Source organism: Trichosurus vulpecula, chromosome 2 (genome assembly GCF_011100635.1).
Source record: "Trichosurus vulpecula isolate mTriVul1 chromosome 2, mTriVul1.pri, whole genome shotgun sequence".
In the NCBI taxonomy this organism is placed as follows: domain Eukaryota; kingdom Metazoa; phylum Chordata; class Mammalia; order Diprotodontia; family Phalangeridae; genus Trichosurus; species Trichosurus vulpecula.
The window spans coordinates 349,660,827-349,671,052 of NC_050574.1; the positions used below are offsets into that span (position 1 = coordinate 349,660,827).

Consider the following 10,226-nt stretch of genomic DNA (forward strand, 5'->3'; position numbering starts at 1 on the left):
TATATAGTACTAATGAACAGGGGTACCAATATTCATTAAAACAAATATATCTGAACTACCTCTGTGCACAATTCTGCTAGCTACTGGGAAATATGTTAAGCATGGCTCTGCCTTCATGAAATTTACAGGGTTTTTTTTTAAACCACAAGGGATCTACTTTTCAGTTGGCTGACCCTCCTCAAAAATATTCCACTAAACATCAGAGTGTGCTCTAGGTAAATGTCAGGCTGTCTATAGTTCTGTGAGAGCTGACTAACTCTATGTCCACCTTTTTTTTGGAGAGGGCAGCAGGAGGGAGTCAGGAAGAGTTAGTTAATCTAGTCCACAGTACTGTCTGGATTTATCTAATAGTTTTAGGTTCTTCCTTTCTTCCTTCCTTCCTTCCTTCCTTCCTTCCTTCCTTCCTTCCTTCCTTCCTTCCTTCCTTCCTTCCTTCTTTCTTTCCTTCCTTCCTTCCTTCCTTTCTCTTCCTTCCTTCCTTTCTTTCTTTTTCTTTTTCTTTCTTTCTTTCTTTCTTTCTTTCTTTCTTTCTTTCTTTCTTTCTTTCTTTCTTTCTTTCTTTCTTTCTTCCTTCCTTCCTTCCTTCCTTCCTTTCTTTCTTTCTTTCTTTCTTTCTTTTTTCTTTCTTTCTTTCTTTCCTTCTTTCTTTCTTTCTTCCTTTCTTCCTTCCTTCCTTTCCTTCTTTCTTTCTTTCTGCCTTCCTTTCTTCCTTCCTTCTCTTCTTCTTCCTCTTCTTCTTCTTCTTCTTCCTCTTCTTCTTCTTCTTCTTCTTCTTCTTCTTCTTCTTCTTCTTCTTCTTCTTCTTCTTCTTCTTCTTATTCTTCTTCTCCTTCTCCTTTTCCTTCTTCTCCTTCTCCTTCTCCTCCTCCTCCTTCTCCTCCTCCTCCTCATCCTCATCCTCCCCCTCCTCCTCATCCTCATCCTCCCCCTCCTCCTCCTCCTTCTTCTTCATCTTCTCCTTCTTCAACTCATCTCTTACCCACTTCACCCTCTTTCCTTCCCTAATGCTTTTGAATAGATATCAGTCATAAAAACACATCATCGGAGAGCTAAGCACGCAAATACGACTTTACTGTATGTGATCTTATTATCATAGAAAGCAAAGGAATAAAATAAAATATGTTAAAACAACTACCACCCAGGTATGTAACCAGTGGTTCTCTCAGACCCAGGCAGCTCTTATGTAATCTATCACTATCCCCAAAAGTAGCAGCAACTTAGTTCAAGTCCTTAGACTCAGTCATTCTCATGAGCTGCTTCTCTCAGGATCTGGCAAACCTTTCCAAGGTTAGACATTACATGTATCCTCAATACTATTTCATTCATGGTCTCCTAGGTATTTTGTTAAAACAAAATTTATTTATACATTAACAACGAGGACTAGAGATTTAGTTAAAAACAAGAAAAATATCAAAAGGATAACAGTTTATGATATAGTCTTGTGCAATAGAGAGAGGAGAGAGAAGACAGGTCATGAGGAAGTGGAAAACACACACACACACACACACACACACACACACACACACACATACATACACACAGGATGAAGGGAAGGAAGGCTAGCCAACCAGGATCAGGGCTTTTGGTTAGTCATCTGTTTGATGGAGCTTTCTAGCACATACTTTTTAAAGGCTGTGGGGTTTGTACAGAGTTCAGCAGTCTGTGTGTTCAATGAACTGTTGATGTTGGCTTCTCCCAGCAGGCTCTGGTTAGAGAGTATGATGGTCCTGATGTCAAACAGGGGTGACCACATGTCTCTAGGGGTGTTCAAGTAGATACCGCCTTGGGTATTCACACTGGGGTGGTAATAGTGTGTGACAAACTTCACAGTGGGAGCATTATATGGCTAGCCACTGAGTAACTCAGGGAATATTTGTACCTCAGGTCTTCATATACTGTCTCAGATGCTCTGTGGATGGTCCCAACCCACTTAAGAGATTGTTTGACTCTGAGAAGGCAGAAATTTTTTTGTTTCTGGAGAGCATTAGAGTCATCACTTCCTGCTATAACCTTTTGCCCACAGGCTTACAGACCCCACTAGCCCCAGGCTTATAGTCAACAGTGGCAGTGTTGGCTATGGTTGGGTCATGGTTTGGGGCAAGACCTAGAGGAAGAGAAATGCCCAGGTGGCAGCTTTTCTGAATAGTTGATATCAAGTCTGTTGAGGAAACTAGAGATCCAAGGCACCGATTCCTACTCTGCCCACTTTGTTGCTGGCTAGAAGCTTTGATCCTGTCTTTTAACAGCTTCCAGGAATAACAGGCTTATGGACCGGGCTGTGTGCATTCCCAGCCACTCTCCCCAGCTTATTTATCGCTGGTGAGGCAGTGGAGCAGGATCAATCACAAACCTATTCATGGAGGGAGTGTCCTCTCATGCCTGTGCTTCTTCCCTTTAGTCCTTAACTTCTGAAATGTCTATACAGCTGTATTCCGCATCATCTCTGCCCTGTTTGACACACTAGTTTTCTTGGCAACTAAAGCTTAGTGGGTACAGATATCTTTGGTTTTCTTTGAACTCTACTTAGTCCCTCCTCTGCCCTTCTACTCCTCCTGTTTCCTGGTCCTGGGCACATTCCGGCTGCGTTAGTCCTGGGGTAGGAGAAGAACAAAGAGTGAGCAGGGCCACTACAGCCTTGTAAGAGAATCTCTCTCTCTCTCTCTCTCTCTCTCTCTCTCTCTCTCTCACACACACACACACATGCACACATAAACACGTATTCACACCCTGAGATAAAATATAAGAGGAAGAAAATTATGATTTTATGTTGGGACAACAGCTCAGTATTTACCCTGGAGTGAAAGTTCTTCCTAATCATGAAATCAAGAAAGCAAAGCTGGATGTCTCTTCCTCTGTTTGCTCTATCATTTTCAAGGTCACCTGACACACTGACAAGAAGTCACACTGGTGACTAACTTAACATGCTCTATAATTTTTCTTTGCAAACACAATAACTACATATTTCAGAGCTTACCATGATTACAAGCTCTCTCAAAGCAAGAACAAGCTATGTTCTAGGTCAAGTGCTTGCAGAAATTTCATGTCCTTGTGACATGGGTTAGCATCAGAGTTTGGGGGTCTCACTGCTGGAACATGTGGGAAGGATCAGACAGACTGCCAGGTAGTGATAGGGGTTGGTATAAAAATGACCTGGAGACTCCAGAATGAGCCTGCAAATCTTGCCAGTAGCAATACTAACCCAAATCCCAACCCCTACTGTTACTAATTTCTCCTTATCTTAATTTCTTGGATCTATCTTCCTCCTCTGGATCTTTAGTGTATGCTTGGACTTGTTCAGAGACATTGCATTAAGGACTTTAGTTCTCTTGTATGGGGACCTTCTTATTATGATATCTAAATTCTTCTTGATAAAGGTCTATCTGAAGGAAGGTAAAATCAAAGCATGAAGACGATCTCCATCTCCAGACAGATCTCAAAGTAGTGTTGCGGTTTCATGGTGTGTTGTGGCAGCACCATCTCAAATAATTCAGTCAGACCACCTCTAATCGAAGCACGGTCATTTATTAAGGATTGATGCCCCTCAGAAGTGGACTAGGTTCATTCTAAGAGGAACCAGCAATTTAATAAGACAAGATAGGCAATTTTATAGTTAATGAAGCTGATTACACAACAGAAATTATGAATATTAAAAGGTCAGGAAGGATTTAAGGGATTAGGTAATGGGGAGGGGTCCCTTCTATGGTTCAGTGGTCAAACATCCTTGTCATTCTGCTTTCTGATCGGCTAGCTATTAGGTATTGTGGTCCTGTCTTGGGCTAAATGGTTAATGTGACCATGGTTGAGTACAAGAACACAGCTGTTCAAATATATGAATCGGATTTGGGGGCAGTGGCTATCTGGGGGCAGTGGCTAGCTAGGGGCAGTGGCTGTATTGAGTCTGGTGTCTGTGGTGTGGTTAAAATCAAATTGTGTGGTTAGGTCAGGACATGCCTGCTGTTCAGTGGGGCCCATAAGGAAGTTAGAATATTGGGGCTGGGGGCAGCTTTATTAGGATTCCAACAGCAGGATGTGAGAAATACACGCATCACTGGGTCAGCCTATAGTGGTAAAGCTATACTCCTGCCTGCATGGGTCCACAGTACCTTTGAAGCCCCTTACCAGAGAACACCTAGGGGATAGTGTAAGACGCTACCTCCCCTTCAACCTCCAGCCAAGGTGCTATAGCTCAGAAGAACTCTATCCCCTGCCTGGCTATCTATCTCCCAATGGAGTGCTTCAGTCTCAGTTTCAGATAGAGGTTGCTTTCTGCACCTTGGGCTTATAGCATCACAGATTTAGAGCTGGAACGGACCTTGGAGGTTATTAAGTTCACCTCTCTTTCAATTGTATGGATGAAGAAACAAAAGCAAAGTGAAGTTAAACAGTTTGCCCAGAGTCACACAACTAGTAAGCAGTTGTAGCTCCGTTCTCTTTGGCCTACAGCAGGGACAAAACCATAAAGCTTTTGAAATTTGTTCGTGTCACTTTCCCTCACTCTTACCAACTTCTTCTTTTCATACTCACACCTTTAGAATCTTCTGCATGCAAAGGAGAGAGATATTTTCTTGTATTTAAAATATGTGCATTCCTGAAAAGTAGATAGGGTATACATGTAGGGGGAATAATAAAGGAAACTTTTAACTATTAGCTTTTTAGGAATGCAAGAAAATATCTTCTTAGAATGAACCTAGCCTGCTTCTGAGGGGCATCAATCCTCAATAAATAACTGTACTTGGATTAAAGGTGGTCTGACTCTGATAAATCCAGCCACATTGTATTGCAATGAAAGTTCAAAACCTCTGGAGGAGTTGGGAGTTTGGTTGTAACATTTCAACCTTGCCTTGGGTTCAAGAGTGCCTTGTTCAGTTCCAGTTCTTCCCCTTTCCCAATAACATACAAGGTGGTAAAGAAGGCACCTAGTGCTGTCTGTTTTAGCACAAGTATTTCAACAGCAGCAACACACTTTAGATCCTTAGACCCTTGACTGAGAATATGCTGAATCAATTGAGAAGAGAGAAGGCATTGCCCCAAGTTACTTACAAAGTAGTAAAAGAAACAATAAACAACAGTCTGAGGATTTGGTAGTATCTACTATTGTTCCCACATTTCAATAATAGATACTTTAAATCCTTAGACTGTAATGCCTGTGTACTTCTTGTGATGGCTCAGTGTTAAAAAAAGCAATCACAACCAACATCCTCCAACATTCCAGCCTTTAATAATTGATTTGTCTGACCAATGATAGTTTTCTTTGGTTGTTATATTAATGATGGCTGGTATGGCATTTATAGCTTATCCAATCAGTGAAAATGGTAGGGTCTGCCAGTTGACTAGCATTGTATCACAGAAGCAAGTTGTGTCCTTATTTAAAAAATATTGTTGTCTTTTTTTAACAGTACTATTCCCCAAAATATGCTTCTCTCTCCTCTACCTGGAGAACCATTCCTTCCCTTTAACAAAGAATAAAACATATGTGTATATGTGTGTGTGTGTGTATAGGTGTATCTATACACACACATAACAATTCTTTCAGATGACTTGCACAAGAAAGTGGTCTAAATACATCACCAAAGATAGAGGAGACAGATTCATTCAGTGCAAGCCATCTGAAGTAATTGTTATATACATGTGCAGATATACATATATACATAACACACAACACACATATAGCACACAAATATACACATGTATGTGCATATATGTGTATACGTATATACTTCCTAATTCAATTGCACTTTCCATCCAGATACATGTCACATTTTAGGCAATGTGTATTTTTCTCATATGAGTGGAGAGACCCATTTCTTCTGCTGTTCCTAGGGTGTGGCAAATTGAGGTGACTTCCTTTTCCTTTGGAAGGCCCCTAATAGCTATATAAATTAGATAGCTAGGTGATGACCCAGGGACATCAAGTGGGAGGGAATATGGCTCCTGTAACTGGAGCTCCCACCTCTGGAAAGCATTCCCTGCTTACCTCTACCTCATTGAATTCTTCTCTTTCTTTAAGATGTAACTCAATCACCATCTTCTGCATTAAGCCTTTCCAGATTCTCTGAATTGCTGGTACGCTCCTTTATTGTATTTGCTCCCTTGTATTTACCTACTTTACTTTACATATAGGCAGCATATATATTTATATATACTTGTTGTCTGCATTATAATACAAGCTTGTTGCAAGTTTCATTCTTTGTACTTGTTTCTCTGGTGCCTAACACAGTGCTTGGCACATTTTTGTCATTGTTCAGTCATTTGTGTCCAACTCTTTGTGACCCCATGGACCACATGACTCTAGGCCCTTCTATCCTCCACTATCTCTCAAAGTCTGTCCAAGTTGATGTTCATTGTTTCCATGACAATATCTATTCATCTCATCCTTTGCTGTCTCCTTTTCCTTCAATCTTTCCTGACATCAGGGTCTTTTTCAGTGAGTCCCATCTTCTTATTATGTGGGCAAAATTTTTAAGCTTCAGCTTCAGTGTTTGATCTTTCAGTAAATAGCCTGAATTAAATTTCTTTAAGTATTGGCTAATTTGATCTACTGCTGTCCAAGGGACTCTCAAAAGTCTTCTCCAGCACCCCAATTTGAAAGTGTCATACTTGTGCTCCACTCTTCCCCAGTAGTGTACTGGACACCTTCTGACACGAGGGGCTTATCTTCTAATGTCATCTCTTTTATCGTTTTCATATTGTTCAGGGTGTGTTCTTGGCAAGGATACTGGAATGGTTTGCCATTTTCTTCTCCAGTGGATCACCTTTTGTCCGAACTCTCTAGTATGACCTCTCCATTTTGGGTAATCCTGCACAACATAGCTCACAGTCTTATTGAGCTACACAAGCCCCTCTGCCACATCAAGGTAGTGATCAAGTGGGGCTTGGCACATAGTAGATGTTTAGTAAATGTGTGTTGATTGATTATTTGCTTGCAATCTTGGTATATGATATGATTGATTTAAGCTTTGCACAGACTCTAGGTAGTCATGGTAATGGGGATATTTCCTTCAATAATTAGGATCCATGCACTCCAGATAGGCAGAATACTGATTCATTTTTCCCCTGTCTAATTTGAATCTTTTCATGCTTGTTTGACACTAGAAACTTCTTCCTAAAGGAAGATCTCTAGTAATATGTTATAGAGTTTTGTTTTGGTTTTACTGATCAATTAATCAACAAGCATTTATTAAGCATCTACTTTGTGCCAACAGTGTGGTAGGCACTAGGCTCACAAAGACAAAAATGAGAGTCTCTACCCTTAAGGGGCTAATATTCCATCACCATGCTCAACATTTTTTTTTAAAAATCAATCTTAGATGACAATATAGAAGGCATAGTTATCAAATATCTAGATGTCACAAAAATAAATTTAAAAGGTGAGAACAGGCAGAAAATGAGAAGAGAAAATTTAATAAGGATAAATATAAAGTCCTATATTTAAATTCAAAGAATCAGTTGCATATGTATAGGGTAGCAGAACTATATTATAAAAATAAGTCATGTGAGAAAAAACAGAGAAGATTTTATTTGTTGTAAGCTCAATTAGCCAGCTGTATGAATTGATTTTCTAAAATGCTAATGCAATCTTAGGCTATAATAATGATCAATCAACAAATATTTATTAAAAGCCTACTATGTGTCAGGCATTCTCCCAAGTGCTGAGTATATGAATACAAAGGTGAAATAGCTCCTTTCTCCCATGCTATCAAGGGAGACAACATGTATCTACATATGTATATACAAAATATATGTAAGGTGATTTGTGTGTGGCGGGGAGGGGAAAAAGTATTAGCAGTTTCAGGAATAAGAAATGGCTTCATGTAGAAGGTGGTTTTTGACCTGAAATGAAGAAAATAAGGAATCCTAAGAGGTAGAGGTGAGGGAAGAGTAGATTTCAGGAACTGGAGCTGACCTGTGCAAAGGCTGTATTCTCTCTGTAGAAGAGAAATTGAATACTATTTATGAGGAATAGTAAGAAAGGGCAGATTGAATTGTGGAGTGAATGAAAGGGAATATAGCTGGAAAAGTAGGATGGGGTTAGGTTGGAAAGGCCTTCAAGTGGCCAACAAGAGTGTATATTTGATTCTAGAAGTAGTAGGGAGCTACTGGGGATTACTGAGTACTTTAATAGAGGTACAGAGTCCAGATTAAGGGGGGCAATAGTATCACTGCAGTTTACATAGATTAGGCCACACATGAAGTATTGTATTAAGGTGTCACATTTTAAGAAGGACATTAGTAATATGTCCAGGGGAAGTCAATCAGAATGATGAAAGGTTTGGAAAACCTTATCATCTAAGACAGAAGGGAATAAACCCTTATTAAGTTCCTACTATGTGCCAGGAATTACGCTAAGTTCTTTACAAATATTATCCCACTTAATCATGTAAGAAATGGTTGAAGATGTAAACTAAGTGTGTTTAACCTATAAAAGAGAAGCACTAGTGGGAATAATGATATTTGAATGGTCAACCATGTGAAAATGGAGTTAGATATACTATTCCTAACTCCAGATGGCAATAAGACTTGATCCAATAGATAGGAGTCACAGGAAGGAAGATTTTGGCTTAATATGAAAAAGAGTTTTATACAAATTAAAGTTGTCTCAAAATGGAATGTATATATTCAGATCCTTGTCATCTAAGTGTTCAAGCATATTCTAGTTGACAACTTGTAAGTGATGTAATCTGGGTTCCTGACTTGGGTAGAATGTTAGACTTTAAACTTTTTCCAAGGTAGAAGTTCTATAATGTGATATATGGTGTCCAAGCTATCTTGAGAGCCTTTGAAAGTATCTGATTTCATCCACAGGAATGTAATTTATTATATTACACTTCATAATGAGAATTTTGTGATCATCTAGGTTGTAATGATGTGCACACCTCACAGAGAAACATATTGTTCACTAAGACATCATCAAAACATTGACTATGATGTTATTCCTTATTTGAAGATGTCTGTAAGGTACATGTTAGAATTCAAAATGTCTTCTCTTTTGAAGCTTGCTAGACTTCAACCTAACAACCTGCACTTCCTTTTCCAAGCGGTGATACTATTATCCTTTATTCTAATATAAAGACTCTCATTTCATACTCAGTCTCAAGAGCCAGGAGAACTCTCAACAAATACATGAAACCAACCTCTTTGAAATCTGATCTGGGCACAAAGTAAAATTTTTTTTATTCCACCTTTTTTTTGGAGGGGGGAAAGCAGGCCAATTGGGGTTAAGTGACTTGTCCAAGGTCACACAGCTAGTAAGTGTGTCAAATGTCTAAGGCCGGATTTGAAGTCAGGTCTTCCTGACTCCAGGGCTTGTGCTGGTGTTCATTGTACCACCTAGCTGCCCCTATTCCACCTTTTTAATAAGATCATATGTGGGTCCAAAAGAACTTAGTCTAAAAACTTAACCTAGTCTGATCATCTGATATAACCCACTGCTCAAAGCCTCTTTGCATAAGACTCCTCATTGATGGAGAATGATTACTTAATCCTCCATGTCTATGCAAGGGGCAAAAGAGAGATCCTCATCTTCTTTTCCCCTTAGCAAGTCCTCATGGAGTAAGATTAGTTTCATAAGAATATCTAAGCGCTAAGTTGTCCAATAACTTCCCTCTTTGAGGACATAGTTATGGCTGGATAATTAAGTCAAAAAGGGGGGGGGGTGGAGATAGGTAACAACAATCAAAATAGATGTCACCAAATTCTGTAGATTAAGGGTACTGTAGGAAGGACAAGAAAGGCTGCCACAGGGACATGTGCTAACAATATCAAGGACTGGCCTAACAGGAAGAGGAGAACAAAAATGCTAAAAAAAGAAAATAGACACAAGAACTATAAAAAACAGTCTGGGCCCATTTGATGTAAGGGTAAAAAATGATAATACAAGTTAATAAGTCCTGATGGTGTTATTATCAACTTAGTTTGCTTTAGTAAAATACGTTGTTTTAAATAGTTTATGAACCTGTGACTTTTTGTCCATGGAGGTAAACTCTCCACTGATGCTGATCACAACCCCTCTATAGTTTAACAGATTGTCAAGAATTACTGTGACTGATAAAGTCACCAATCTGTGACTAATCCGGTGATGAATATTGCTGAACTTACCTGGTGTGATCCTCTAATGAAAGACTACTATGACTATACTTGAAGCTTTTCTAGTGTGATAGGACTCTTTAGAGGTTGTCTTCTCTCTCTTCAAAGGTCATTCTATATCATGAGGAGTAGGACTTTAGTAG

At 39.4% G+C, this 10,226-nt stretch overlaps 1 pseudogene; it reads right to left on the bottom strand.

Moving 5' to 3' along the window:
- Positions 1-1,573: 1,573 nt before the first annotated feature.
- Positions 1,574-2,045, bottom strand: LOC118835322 (annotated as a pseudogene).
- Between the last annotated feature and the right edge of the window lie 8,181 nt (positions 2,046-10,226).